At 31.6% G+C, this 13,387-nt stretch overlaps 1 protein-coding gene across 1 annotated transcript in view; it reads left to right on the plus strand.

Annotated features, from left to right (window-relative positions):
* Positions 1 to 4,743: 4,743 nt before the first annotated feature.
* Positions 4,744 to 13,387, plus strand: part of LOC129222220 (notchless protein homolog 1-like) — a 48,730-nt gene continuing 40,086 nt past the window's right edge. Inside the window, exons 1-2 of the mRNA XM_054856697.1 lie at positions 4,744 to 4,824; positions 9,234 to 9,283. The gene's annotated coding sequence lies outside the window, so the exon portion shown is untranslated. The remainder of the gene's footprint in view (positions 4,825 to 9,233; positions 9,284 to 13,387) is intronic.

Here is a 13,387-nt window from a genome sequence, read left to right on the forward strand (position 1 = left end):
ACTGCAATTGTGATAATTGCCTCAATTTTGAAAGTATTGTTTGTTCTAGCCTCTAAAGTTCAATGGCGATTTTAGTTATTTTGGCATTTCTATTAAAGTCAGAGTTCGTCCATAGATGGGGTCACATTTTGAGGAAGAAGGGGCTCCATGAAGTTGAGTGAGTTAGTGCAACGCACCCTAAATACTAAATGTCTGTCGCTTTCTCGTAAAATTATCCCATTTCGGTACTCTCGCAATGTCATCTATCGAAGGTCGAAAGTATTAGAAATTAATAGCGTAGAACACAATTGGTTAACTTCTAAATTTAAAATTTGAGATTAACCAACTAACATTTGATTTGAACTGTTTGGATCCATCGTCATAGCAACGCCGTCCATATATTGCTGCCAGGTAGCGTTGTTAGAGTACCGGCAGAGAAGAAGAACTTTAGAAGCAAATGTGGTAGGCATTTAGTATTTAGAAGGCATTGGTTAGTGATGGGGTAGCAGAGGTAACCAAAAGTATGCCATTACTTTTTTTAATAACAATTAGATGACAAAAAAAAGACATGTGAGATGTAGAAAGGGGAGGGGTAGGGATATCACTGGACAGCTTCTTATGTATTTCTAATGGTTTCTCGGTTCCCTCCCACCAGTCATGTCACCAGGGTTGCCAGATTTAAGAACAGTAAATATGGGACAGGCTTCTAGGTGTGAAAAGGGGAGGGGGGTGGGACATTTTTAAGACGTTGCTATAAATTCAATCTCAACAAAGCATTAAACTTCACAAAATGTTGCCTGTCAAAGTGTAAAAAATAGTTTTCATTGTGAATGACAACGCATGCATAGAGATATACATATTTCCAATATTAGTCATAACAAAGAGGATACAACCGTTCGGCTCCTCAGGAGTGCCCCCCACTAAGGGCAAGGGCCCACCCCTCTCAAAATCATGACGGCCTCCCCCTCAAATGAAAAAATACCCCTCAAAACAACACCCCTAAAAATTTCAGTGCCGCAGTGTGCGCCGTCCCCCCCCCCCCCTTAGGTGGGCACGCGGTTCCTAATGGTCTGCTGCAAAAACAAAATCATACAAATCAAATCAAAACGAAAACAATTTTTGCATTTGCTGTCACATGATTTTCTTATTGCTCATTATTTCAAATTTTTTGTTTTACTTTATTCTTTCCCTTAAAGTCTCGTTCTGTAAAATATTGTTATCTGCTAGAATACGGGATTTTAGCCGTCCCATACGGAAGTTCCTTGGGATGCGGGACAATTTTTCGAAATACAGAACTGTCCCTTGAAATACGGGACGTCTGGCAATCCTGTATGCCACTGTGTGTGTATTGCAAACAAGTAACTGCTTGCTTCTGATTTGTCATGTCAGATTGTTTTTGGAAGAGAATCAGTAAAAATTGTAAAGTTCAAATTTTTGTACAAAGCAATTTTGTTTTCTTTGAAAAGCTTTTAAATTTTGAAACTTTATACATGTATAAAAATTGTCAATGGCATGGAAAGTACAAAATATTAACAAACAACAAAAATTAAGAAAAGCAGAGTGACCTATGTAATTACCTCTAGAGATGTACCGAGTACTCGGTAGCTACTCGGTACTCGGCCTACTCGCTGAGTACTCGGTACTCAGCCAAATTCTGATCAGATACTCGCCCAATACCGAGTAGTTGCAAAAAATTGAATATTGTCCAAGACATACGAAAATTTATTTTTAAAAAAAGAACAAGCATTACATTCTGCAATCATTTACAATTAAAATTTATAAGTCAAATTTAAATTTTGAGAATAATGAAGTTTGTAATGCTTTAATGGAATAAATCTTTATTTTTATATCCCCAAAGTTAATAAAACTTATTTATTAAAAATTATGCAAAAAAGTTATAGAAAGTATGGAATTTTTACATTAAAAATGGATTTTTGCTACAAACAAAAATTAGTTATAAAAAATATAAAAATACCTTTGCTTAAAAAACAAAAGGAAATAAAACAACGTTAAAAGCACAGTGCAGGAACACTGCAGACACGTGTTTTGGCATTAACAAGGAATTCCTTTTTCAATGCGCAAAATGGGAGCTCGTGGATTTAAAAGCATCCGACAAAAGTCGGATTGTTTTGTCGAATGTCTTTACATTCTTTAGCTCACATGTTATACACTGAAAAAGACGTTATTTGTAACAGGGAGGGGGGGGGGGAGCAGAAAAATGTGCCTGCAGTGTTCCTGCTCATTCATTTTATCTGCTTTTAAAATTATTTACGTTTGGCGGACTAGAACTATAATTGATTGGTATACAGTGAAACCCCACCTAATGGACACCCCTCTTATGCGGACAATTTTAATTCCCCAGTTTCCAATGGAAATTACATTATTAAACCCCTGTCCTGCAGACACCTCTCTATTGCGGACAAAAAAATTTGTCTTATTAGTGTCCGCATTAGAGGGAGATTTTACTGTAATTTGTTTTAATTCCAACTTGATTAATCATGCCTTTTATTTATTTATTTTTAATTTTAAAAATATTTATTGTTTATTTATTTATTTATTTTTTTTTTGTAAAATTTTTGACACAAACAAAATTGTTTATATAATGCATAATTAAATTTCAGCAGGAATTTAGTTTTAAAAACTATTATATGGACAAAGAGGTATATACTACTATTCCAACAAGTTCAAAATTCATCACATGTGTGTTGTTGGTTCTTCTTAAAACATAATTGGTACTTGGTAACTCGGCCGAGTAATGAAAGGCCGAGTACTCGGCTACTTGGCCAAAGTGCTACTCTGTACGTCTCTAAACCTCAAAAGTTATAATTAGACTTGACAGGACATATAGACTAGATGTAAACAAAGGAATGTCCACATACATCTCTCGTGTTTGGCATGGGCAAGTGTAATTAATTTTTCCAAGCTTGGGCATAAACTTAAATTTGCTGTCCTTGCCCATCTTCTTTCAAATTTTTATAAAGAGTTTCAATGAAAAAAACACTGAAATAGGGTAAAATTTGCCATTTGGGATAAGCTCCCCGGTTTGCTCCCCCTAGATCTGCTTTGGCTTGGATAAGAATGAATTGATGCCAAGCAATTCTCATGTGGGAATAATATTTGATTCCCATTTTTTATTTTAATTCCAGAAAAATTCCCTAAAGTGGCTTTACTGGGAAACCTTCCGACAACCTGTTGGTTTGCTTTCAGTCTATCTTTTCTCTGAATCAAGTACAGTAATGTAGTTAAATACTATTGCACGGGTGCAGAATATGTCCGATCCTGCGATCTAGGATCGAGGGAAATTTGAACCATCTGGGGAAAATTTTGCAGATTCGATTTAAAAAAAAAGAGAAAAATCCAATTTTTTTTTCTGCAAGTGTATTTTGAATGCATTTCCTTTTGCATCACCACTCTTTATATTTTCATCAACTATTTGTTGGATAATAATTTACATTTAAAATAAATGTAGATATGATATTTTAATTAAAACTTACATGCATTTGCTTAATTTGCTTTTTAGATACTGAGTTCTAAGGCTACTAGTTCATTCTATTAGTTTTAAAGATGCAATTGCTTTTTTTCCCCCAAAAACTATCTCTACCTATAGTAATAGGAATGAATTTTTATCTGAAACACACATAGCATATTGTAAAATTTTGGGGAAATTTTCATACAGTTTGGGGGAAATGTTGGTGTTAAAAACATTTTCTGCACCCCTGTACTATTGTAGAGTTGGTAAGATGATTTGCATTGACAGAGGGAGCTCTTTTTATTGAATCCTGCAACCAGAGCTCATAAATACTGAAATGCGATTTAAATGTGCCAGGCAGTCATCTCTAGTCAGTCAGAAACTAAATCTGAAAGTTGGTGAGTGTACATTTTTTTTTTCTTTTTATTGAAAGATTTTTTGATCAATCACGATTGCGTATTGCTTTCATTTGACTGTGTTTGGTGTTCCTATGATTTTATTTTCCCGCCAGCAACCTCTGCAGCATCACCGTCGACCGGCTCCTCACGATGCTGTTCCGATAGCAAAAGCCGTCTTGAGGTTGCGTCCATATCCTACACACACACACACATATATATACATCTTACACCTACACATACATGCACGCATACACACACACAAACACATATACACACATGCATACAAACACACATCCACAGATACTCCCCACACACACAAACACACATACATACAACTACCCATACACTCATGCCTGGACACAAACACACATGCCTACATACACACACACACGTGATTGCGAAAAACGTAATTTGAATTCAAGATGTCAGAATTCAAATATATTTTTTTTTAAATCTGTAAACCTCTTTTCTATAAGACTATTTTGAGCTCAATTAAATAGAGTTAAGTATGTTTGGCTAAAATAAATGCTCATAAAATAAAAAGGTATTTTTTGAGAGTTTTTTTTTCTACATAAAACGCATCATTATTTGACTTGCTAAGAAATAAATTGATTGTGTTTAAAATTTGTCCTGTAGAAGGGGTCGACAGTTTGTACCATGAAGTCGGAGGAAAAGTCTAGTTGTTTGGTGAAGTTGATAATCTTCTTGAAATCCTTTACACTTCTTAAGTTTTCAATCCAAATAACTTTTTAGACCTTTCAGTTGGAAAAAAAAATACAGAAATAAAATTCTAATTCATTCAAAGCATTTTTTTAAATTTAAGCATGTGTTTGTTAGATTATGTTTTAATGGAAGTTTGTTTGCTTTTCTCATTCTTATTTTATACTTCATAGGTGGCTATGGTAAAACAAGGATTGATATTATTGATGGAGATGTTGATATAAATAGATCTTATACATTTGGACCTCATCATAGATAGTACGTTTTTAAAATTAGTATACATGTCTTATATTTGAAATGTTTTTGCTACTGTGAATGAAAAACTTTCTTGTATAGCAATGTTGTTCATTTTAAACCTTGCTCTATCATAGGCGTATTTATGGGGGGCAGAGGGGGGCAATGCCCCCCCCCCCCCAGTTTCGGGAGAACTTTATATAGTAACAACACATCTTCTAAAAATTAAAAAAAAAATTTTCTTTTTTGAATAGTTCAGAAGGGCATGAGTGGATTTATAGGGGGCAATGCCCCCCAGTTTTGGAAGGACTTTATATAGTAACAACACACTTTCCAAAATCTTAAAACAAAAAATTAAGACTTTTCTTTTTTGAATAGTTCAATGAAAATGAAGAGAAAAGCGAGTGTCCTTTTCTGATGGGAGAAAAGAAAAGAGGTGCGGGGGGGGGGGGGGGGTACGAACATTAAATACAAATAGTACAGCTGTCACTGAGGTGCTGAAAATGTGTCTAAGTTCACTATTTTGGATTGAAAACCATTGGGCAAGTATATGAATGAAAATATAGGCTAAACGAGCTATACATTAAGCTGCAGCACTTATACTAATTGACGATTGTTTTAACAAATTAGAACCTAAAGCAAAGGGGAAAAAACTCCCCCCCCCATTCGCGCTAACAGAACGATCTACTCATTATGATTTGTGTCCACATTTCAAGTACTATTTGTGCATAATATTCTTAGTAGTTCTTAGTAGATTAATTGGCCTTTTGAGAAATTCTACAAAACATTTATCCCCTCTCTCTCTTTTAAAGAGAGAGAGAGAAAAAATAAATGCTACCGCACACTGAATAAATTTCAGTCATCTGAGTGTTCTGATTAAATGAATCTTTTTATTTATAGGGAGAGTACAATTTTACTTACTTTATAAATACTGTTTAAAAAGTAAAGTAAGTCATAATCATCTAAGTCTAAGTGAGTCAGTCCTCGTCATTATTGAAATCTAAATAATTGAGTCATAAAAAGTTTTGGAAAAATTTACTGAAATTTTATAAAAGTCTATAAAAACTTAACAAAGATTGATAAAATCGTAAAAATCCTTTAACCATAAAAACTGACGAATTTTCGTAAAAATTACAAAAAATCAAGCAAAAAATTTTCAGGTAAGAGTAAATTACAAACAGGGGCGAAGTCGCCTATAAGGTAAACAAGCTATTGCTTAGAGCCCCTGCTTCGAAGTGGGTCCCTAACTCCCAAAAAAAAAAAAAAATTCATGATTCGTTCCTTAAAAAATGGAAATTGCTTGAAAAAACTAATTACATTTTTAAGTGCTTGAAAACCTTGAATATTTGGAAATGTGTGGCTACAAACCTTAAATTTTAAAATTTCTAACAAATAGTATAAAGGGGGAGGAATGCCAAAATATGGCAAATTCAGCGCCTTACCACATCCTGCATAAATTAAAAATGTAAAAATCATGGTTCTCACATTTGTAGCATATTATTTAAAATTAATTTTTGTGACTGACATGTATCATATCTTGCTATTTATTCAATCCTGAATGCAGTATTTTAGAAATTCTTTTGTATTGATTGCTTTTATCTTGCTTCTTCTGCATATTGTCTATCTGTTTAGCACGGAAAAAAATACACACTACTTCTATTTCTTTTCGTTTACTGCCCCACTTGCAACTGAAGAAAAGCTGTTGGCACTAGAAATCTATGGTTTCTTTTTTCTTTTAAATTTAAAATAACTATTTCTCACAAAGTTAGAACAGAACTGAAAAAATTTACAATCAAGTACTAAAATATCAGAGACTGGAAAGCACAAATGAAGTGCGTTAAATAATTTTATTTATTCTAGAGTCCTTGAAAATAATTAGATAAGTCTTGAAAATCCTAAGCAAAGTGGGCTCCAATTACTTCTACTGCATATTGTTAATCTGTTTAGCCAGGAAAAAAAATGATACACTACCTTTCTATTCCTTTTCCCTTTCTGCACTACTTATAATTAAAAAAAGGTTGTTGCAATGAGAAATCTACAGTTTATTTTTTCTTTCAAACTTAAAATGGCTGTTTCTTACAAAGTTTGAACAATATTGTACAACTGTATAATCTAGTTATCAATTTCTATGTCTGTCCATTTAACCTTTATAAGGCTTCAAAATGCAGAATTTTATATCCATTTAACAAAATTTCCTCGGGGGGAAAAACTCCGGCCCCCTAAAATTGGAGATATTCTATTTCCCACTTAAAAGGAGCCTTGCGTCACTCTCTCTTGATACCAGCTCCCTCTCTTAAGGTCAATTCAAAAAGGACAGGATGAAAACACACATTAATGAAAACGACAGACAAAAAAGTAAAGCATGGACTTATGCATCACAGGAAACAGACAAAAACACGGGGGTGAGGGGCAATAAAAATGTTGCTAAAAAAAAAAAGAAATCCTGCCCCCCCCCCCCCCCAGGAACTCAGTCCTAAATCCGCCTATGTGCTCTATCCTCTTCTATATTAAAAGATTTTTATCAGTATATTTGCCACAGGTAAAAAAACCCTGTTTTTTTTTCAGCCGGCAAAAGCAGGTTTTTGCTATAGTGACAAATACAATTTTGACTAAAAACTGATACACCCAATTTTTCAATTTTTTCTTCTGCAAGTTAATAAAAAACATTAAATATGCTTTAATGAAGTTTTGATTTTTGCTTTATTTATTTTCTAGTTTAAAGTAAATGGACTATTTAATGTGTTATTGAGTTAAATGTTTAAATGTAAATATATATATATATATATATATATATATATATATATATATATATATATATATATATATATATATATATATATATATATATATATATATATGTATATAACATAAAAGCAGATTTTACTCTTCATATTTAAGAAAAGAAAAAAAAAATGCTCAAGTCCCACTTAACATTTGCCACTACGCCAAATGCGATAAAATAGTAAATTTGGCAAAAGAAACTGATTTGAGAAAGTAACATTTTAAACTAGTCGTTTCTCGTCAAATCAGCAAGGCTCTAAATCTGACAAAATTTACACCACTTAATGATTTTATCAAATATGTGGATTATGAAGGATTGTATACATTTTTACTACCCATTTTTTCATCTCACCCTATATTGTATTTTTCATATTCTATAAAACTTAGAAAAGGAACGGTGGAAGGATGATCTTGGGAGAAATTGCAAATTATGTGGTACCTAAATGTTTCATAATTAATTACTTTTCAGTATGATTCTATTGTAGTCCCATTCTGAAATTTTTACCACACATACAACGTAAGAAAATTTTTTTTTTTTGAAAATATTCAAGGTCAATGAATTCATTTCATTAACTTGAAATATAATTGTCACAAAACCTTGTGAAGTGATATATTGTATGAAAGCCTGTACAAAAACCTTTAACATGACATGTAGTAAAACACTTTAGCCCTAAAAGGAGCTGAAAAAAATAAATTTTTGTAAGTGCTAAAACTCAAATGTTTGCCATTTTTTGAGTTGTTTAGGCAGCTTTACACAAAAAATGAAGGGTCACACACACACACACTCACAAAAAAAAAAAAAAAAAAAATTCTTTCAATACATGGGTGGACTCAAACCATAAATTTTATTAAAATTACTTGACATGAATCTGAATAGTTTTTTGTTTTGTTGATTTGACGTAGAATGAACCAAATAGAAAATTTTCAAAAATTTCCACAAAATATTTTTAAAAAAAGATATTTCCTATGATCCTCAAAATTGTTATTTGAAATTCAGCGAGAAAAACATCAAAAATTTGAAACTCAAATCTTGAACAATTCAAATTGTGGTGAACAAGAAGAAACTCTGTGATGTGTGTTAAAAATTTTTGGCCTTTTAATATAATTATCATATTACAATAAGATTTGCACTTAATTAGATTAAATATTTTAGTTTACAATAGCCAAGCTTTATGTAATTAACAGAAATGAACACTAAAATCCCATAATTATGGATGGTTAAAAATAGTAAACGTAATGTAAAAAAATATTGAGTATAAAAGCATGTGAGACTTAATTGACTTAACAACCTTCTAATTATGTTCTTGAATGACTAATGTAAATTCGATTGCCTGCAAAGGAATAAGTGTGGACTGTATAATTTTAAGTAACTATTTTATTTTAAGTCAGCAGACTATTAGCACTGTTAACATGAAATCAGAAGGCAAAGCTACATTTCACATAACATAATGGTTGAATGACAAAACACATGGCTTACAATGCTGAAAAAGTTCTTACAGTTTGTTGCCAATCGGAATAAGAAAAACAATAAATAAGTCCAAAGGCTTTGCACAAATATCGGGAGGAAAGTTTGATATTTCATTTAGATCATCAATAATTAATTTTAATAAGGTTTTAGTCATTTATTTACTAAACGTTATTGTTCCTTTTAGTAATCCATACTCTCAAAGAAATCATTTAAAAGAAAGAAAAAAATACTTGGGTAAGTGATTTATTTATTTTTTGAAATTTATTTTTCTTTCTTAGTTATTAAAATTTTTGAAAGATATATCATATATTTGCAATATTAAACTGTCTATAACTTCATTGAAACCTTTCTTCCAACAAAAATATACTTGATGAAATAATGCTAAGTTGTATCTTGAGACTAAAAAGTAATTTTTGCCCAAAAGGGTTGAAACATTTTTTTTTCACTCGATAATAATTCTTGAGAAGTTTTAAACTTATTATTAGGTGTCCCCCCTTCCCCCAGTTCCTGAAAGTATAAGGAATATCAGGTGTCTGACCAAAGATAATTTATGTCCATTTAGAAACCCTTCACAAAATTCTATGCATTAAAAAGCTGATCCTTCAGAAAAAATCTTATTGAGCAATCAAATTTTTCTAAGTGCCAGTGCTAAATCAGAAATTTCTCAAAACGTATTTGAAAACTGGTTACAGGATGACCACTGACTGGGAAATTATCAGGGATTTTGTTGATTTGTTCAAAAAATAATCAGGAATTTGAGAAAGAATCATAGAAAAGCAATGATTATTTTCACGCTATGATGAACAATACCTGCGTTCTTGTAATTTTCCAGTCAGGCTTGGAGTAATCCTCGATTACCTAATCTGCGTAATCGATTACGTTTTTGTGTAATCATAATCGTAATTTGTCAATGAGATACTCTTGTAATCGTAATTGAAATTTTAATCAAGCTGTTCTTGTGAAGTCGTAACCGTAATCCAACTAAAATAAATCATAATTAAAGTCTTGTCGTGTAATCTTGACTTGCTGAAAGGGAAAAAATCAAAGCAACCTTTCTACGAGTAGTACTATTGTATGGAGTAATAGTTCGATACAACATTTGCGAAATACTTCAAGGCTTCAAGTTGCTCCTCAAAGGTCGTTTGTAAATGAGGGTCATAAAATCGAGACCTATCTTATCTAATAACCTAGGAACCCTGGAGCCGACCGAGCATACAAGCTTTGAACAACAATAGGAAACGACTTGAATCCAGGGCCATTGAATAAGCCATTAGGTTATTAGTACCCCGTGGGCAGGGTCTGCCTCGTGGGTGATTTCAGCAAAGTCTTCCCTAATGCTCACAATTGGTCATGTATCAATTTCCCTTTTCATCTGCCAATGGTTGGCAAACTAGCACAGTACATTGTCATCTTAAAATTGTATTAGCGGAGAATATCACAAGTACTACCGCTTAACAATGTTGTAGAACAGTTAAAAATCTTTCGGCTTTTTTATACAGGGTGTCCGAAAAGTCCTTGACACATTTTTTAAAACTCTGAGAAAAGCAAAAAGTTGTCATATGAATATGCTGTTAGAGCCATAATACTTCAGTAAAGATATTTTATGATATCGTAAAAAGAAAAAGTAATTGTAAATAATTTACACTGACGACTGTATCCTCGCAGTAAGAAAAAGAGAGGTGTTTAATAAAATGATTTAACCATGGTTGATCCACAATACACTTGTTTTACTTACTGTGCCGAAACAGACGCCAATGTGAATTATTTATTATTACTTTCCCCTCCCCCTTTTTTTTACCATGTGATAAAAAGTGTTGACCCTGTGAAGTGTTATGGTCCAAACAACATATTCATGCAACAGTTTTTTGCTTTTGTATGATTTTAAACACTTGCAAGATTTGTATTGCCTCTGGTATATATGAAATTTTTATCATGTTTTTCAAAAAAAAAATCATAAAATTTGAAATTAAATTTGTGTTTTATGTTTTAATGCTGGTATTATTTTTACTTAATAAGTATATAGAAAGAAAAAAAGTTTGCATGGAAAATTTGTAAAAAATTTTCTACATTTCATTACATCAATTAGTTTTTTTTTTTTTTTTTTTTTTAAGTAATTTTGTTTTTTAATGTATTGTTTTACATTACTTTTTAAAGTGAAAATAAGTGCATTTCACTACTTAAAACTGATTTATAAATAGTAGTATAAAGTACTCATGTATGCAAAAATAAAAAACATAACTGCTTAGAATCCATGTCCATTCTTACTGCGAGTTAAGTGGAAACCAGCTAGGGCTTACGAAGGTGCAGATTCTTTAATAAATGATCAAATCAAAAATGAAATCAAAGCTTATGCAAATAGTTTGAAATGAATATGGTATTTATCCTCTATATTTATAGGGATCAAAAACTTGTATGTACCCTGTGCTAAAAATAATGACACTGACGTTCTTTTCAATTTTTACATCATTTGCTCCAGTTTAGCGACTGTTTAGCATTGCTTGCAATTTTTTCACACCTCAAAAAATAAGAACAAAAACAGGCACCTTTGCGGCATTAGTTTTACTTAGATACATTAAAAAATGTACTTTTTAAATTTTCAAACATTTACTTTCATTCCTGTATATTTTACTTCCACCAGGGCCGGATTTAGGGGAAGCCAGACGGGGTTACTGCCCCGGGACCTCCACAACAAAGGGGCCCCCACAGTAAAATTTTTACAAAATATCCTAACTTTCACGGGTCAGCAAATTTTACGTTTTTTCTCTTAGACAGTTTTTTTTTTTTTTTTTTTTTTTGTGTTTCTACAAAAAATGCTTGCACAAAAATAATATTATTATCGATCTATCAGAGAGCCGTGATTGCAAGTATCCATTTACTATAAATTTTTTATTTGATCGAGCATTTCAGTGGCAATACAGTAGAATACCTTTATAACGCCGACTAATATAACGCAATTCTCTATAAACCGCACAACTTTTCAGAAATAAACAATTGGTTTTTAAGTTTAAAAAATCCCTTTGTTTTGGCTTGCTAACATAAAAATTTTTAGGAAAATTGAATTTTGAAACAGTTTTTCATCTTTCCAGCTTAATTCAAAGCTTTTAAATGAAAATCAATATTCACAATAAAGAGAAAATATCAGATGACTCTTGAAAATGCAGTTGTTATGCAAACTATGAAGCTGGCAGAAGTGCAGGATAATTCACTTTCTTTTAATTGTAAAACATATTTATTTGTGAATGATTTGTTGTATAATTAGTGTTTTAATGCTCATTGCAGATAGAACTAATTCTGAAGTACTAATATATATATATATATATTCTGAGTATTAGTTTCAAAATTTGTGAAATGACCTATATAATGCCAAAACCTATATAATGCAAAAGCTCTGGTCCCAAGGTATGCGTTATAACAGTCTTCTACTGTATATACATTTTTTTATTCATTTAATTTGTAATTTGAACCTATGAGTCAAGGTATATGTCAGTTTTACAAACAACATCCAACCTAATAACCAACCAATATCAATACATATATGTGTTTTATTTTTATAACATTGAGTTATCAGATTTCGCAAATGATTGAGATTGTAAATATCATATGAAAATAACCTTAAAAGTACATAACTTTTAAAATGAAATGTATGTTTAGATATAAATAAGAAACAGTAATTTTAAGTCAATAAATTACAATAATAATAATATAAAAAAATAAATAACAGTAACTTCAGGATGTATTTACTGTTAAAGTGCTGATCGAAAATATCTGATATACCCATATATATCAAAATGTTTGGATATATATCAAAGTATCGGATATTTTCAAAAATATGATCTTTTTGAACCCTGATTAGGGGCCTTCACTCCTTCGTTGCCCTGGGGCCTCCACACTTCCAAATCCAGCCCTGACTTCCACTATCCACATATTTTATAATATTGTGGGCATTATGTATAACAATCATTGTAAATATTTTTTTTTTTCATAATAATTGCACTATATTTTCTGATGTTATATTATACAGTTGAGAACCTAATGTAGAAATTTACTAGTACACAATTTTCAGCAATTGTATACTCTTAAAATTTTGATTGTAGCAAAATAACAACGAACAATTAAAGTCTAATACGGTATAATCTGTGTATACATTTGGATATGGGTGAAATCATGCCTGTTTACAATGTACGGTCAATGTAGTGTTTTGTAATGAATCTACTTTCAGTTATCCAGATGTGCCCATCATTCATATTTTGCTCTTTTCCTGCAACAACACCATAATTCAAATTAAATAATAGTAAAAATTTTCAAGCTAATACAACACAATAGTCATCATTGAAATCA

The sequence above is a fragment of the Uloborus diversus genome, chromosome 5, assembly GCF_026930045.1.
Source record: "Uloborus diversus isolate 005 chromosome 5, Udiv.v.3.1, whole genome shotgun sequence".
Lineage (NCBI taxonomy): Eukaryota > Metazoa > Arthropoda > Arachnida > Araneae > Uloboridae > Uloborus > Uloborus diversus.